Source organism: Podarcis cretensis, assembly GCF_951804945.1.
Source record: "Podarcis cretensis genome assembly, chromosome: 3".
NCBI classification, from domain to species: domain Eukaryota; kingdom Metazoa; phylum Chordata; class Lepidosauria; order Squamata; family Lacertidae; genus Podarcis; species Podarcis cretensis.
In genome coordinates this window covers 40,961,227-40,963,289 of record NC_137172.1, presented here as the reverse complement: position 1 = coordinate 40,963,289, position 2,063 = coordinate 40,961,227, and positions in this window count along the sequence as shown.

Here is a 2,063-nt window from a genome sequence, read left to right as displayed (position 1 = left end):
TCTCACAGATACATACAGGAAGCCCACCAGCAAGACCGGCATGCAACAGCTCTTCTTGCTTTGTGTGTTACTTATTTTCTGACGCTAGCAAACAATGAAGCCCTACAGCAAACTGGCATATTCAAAGGATGCTTTGCTTGTTTGCTTCGTTGCACCCTCCCCTCTGCTCTGCCCCATCTACCGTCAGCTGTTTTTCTTCCCTTCTTCAGTCTCACTTTCTTTTCTGCCACTTCCTATGCTTGCTCCTTAACTCTGTACATTTTCCCTCAAATCCCAATTTCAGAAAGACTTGTTCTCAGCCTCCATAGGAAAGCCACTTTTTACATGCTTTCAGAGCAAAAGTAAGGACATTGGTACTGGGTGCAGATTGTAGCACCTTTGCTCAGGACCTCAGCTAGGGGCGAGGATAGTGCTAAGTTGCTTTTTCGTAAAACCTGCAAGGATGAGCTTGAAAGCACGGAGGCAATAACTGGTGAAGTCCAAAAAACCTGGGGAAGGGAGGGCAGGATTCCTAGGATGGATGACACTGCCCGATACAGCTTCTTTGCCTGTCCCACATCTAGCAGAAGGAAAATAAAGCATGCAAAAAGGTGGGGGCAATTTTGCAGGGTACGGACAGGTTACAGAAACCAGCTTTCTCTTGATGCAGTTTCAACTTCACCGTGTTACTTGATGCAATTCTCACTTGCGGCACTTCCAGGCTGTTGGTATTTCCAGGTTGGATTCAACCACATACTGGCAAATTCAGGTTGCACAGCTAGAGTTGACGTGGAGGTCTTGCACAACTATTTCCCCTAAAGGCTGGACTTTTTGCGATACGGAAAGTAACAGGGGAATAGACTAGAAAATGTGAGACAATACCTGCTTTGATGCTGTGTCTTCTGACCTCCTTACAAACAAATCAGAAGGAATACTCAATAAGCCGGTTGCCTGGGAGTGCTTTTGGTCATTCCCAAGCTTTTACTTTTCCCAGTGTGTGCAGTGGGGTCCCTGTCTCCAGCATCTTAGCGCCTCCCACTCAGAATGAAGGGGGGGGGGGCTTTTAAGCATTTAGGAATGCTGAAAACACAAGAACACAAGGTGTTTCATTTTTAAGAGAATGGCGTGCAAGTTTGGTTATGTACAATGGAACTTCATGGCAAACATGACTCTAAATCATTTGCCCATATATGTGCAGAGAACCCCCCCCCAGAAGATCTAGGTGTATAGATTGTTGCAATATGTCCCTAATTATTACAATTCTATAATTATAAAATTGTGTAATCTTAGGTTATATAATCTGAGAAGGGGCGTGGCTGTGACTATCATGAAGGGACCCCACCTTTCTGAATTTGCTGCTCATGAGTAGGCGGCTTGGTCCACAGGGCCTGAATAGCTGCTCTCCCCTCTGAATGAACCAAGCCCAGGCAGCACCAGGCAGCTGTTCATTCCGTACCATTTGTAACTGGGATCTTTCCTCGCTGCTCTCTTTGCCATCTACACTGAGACATGAAAGCTGTGTTGCATTTGAGCAGTTAGGGGAGGAGGGGTACACAGTTTCGCATTCTGCATTTAAGTCATGCTTCATACTGGATAGTTTTGGGTAGGTCACTCTATTTCCCTGCTTAACCTACAGGACATGATGGAGATACAGTTGATTAAAAATAATATTTCTAAAGCAAGTTGTACATGAAAAAGTGTAGTGGAAATTACTCTACTCTCCCAGATGCATATGGTTTTTAGTACTCTTATCTTCTTGGTTGGACCACCTCCTCCCTCCAGACCTTTTAGAGCAGTTCAAAATGGCAGTACTTTCTTGAAATCTGGACATAAGAGATTTTCAAGCACTTGTTACCCCTCTGTAGGGATTTTGGAATTCTTTTGCAAGGGAGGTCACCCTCTTTCTCTTAGGGCTGACAGTGAGCCAAAGACGATAGCAATTCTGGCAGGTCAGGACCTGTGGTTAGAGGGTAACCATTGTGGTTTGGAGATGGGCCCAGTGGTACGTGATGGGACAAGGCATGGAATGACATCATCCAAGAGAGGGGAAGTCTATGGAGGGGAGCAAGGAAGGTGCGGGTTCA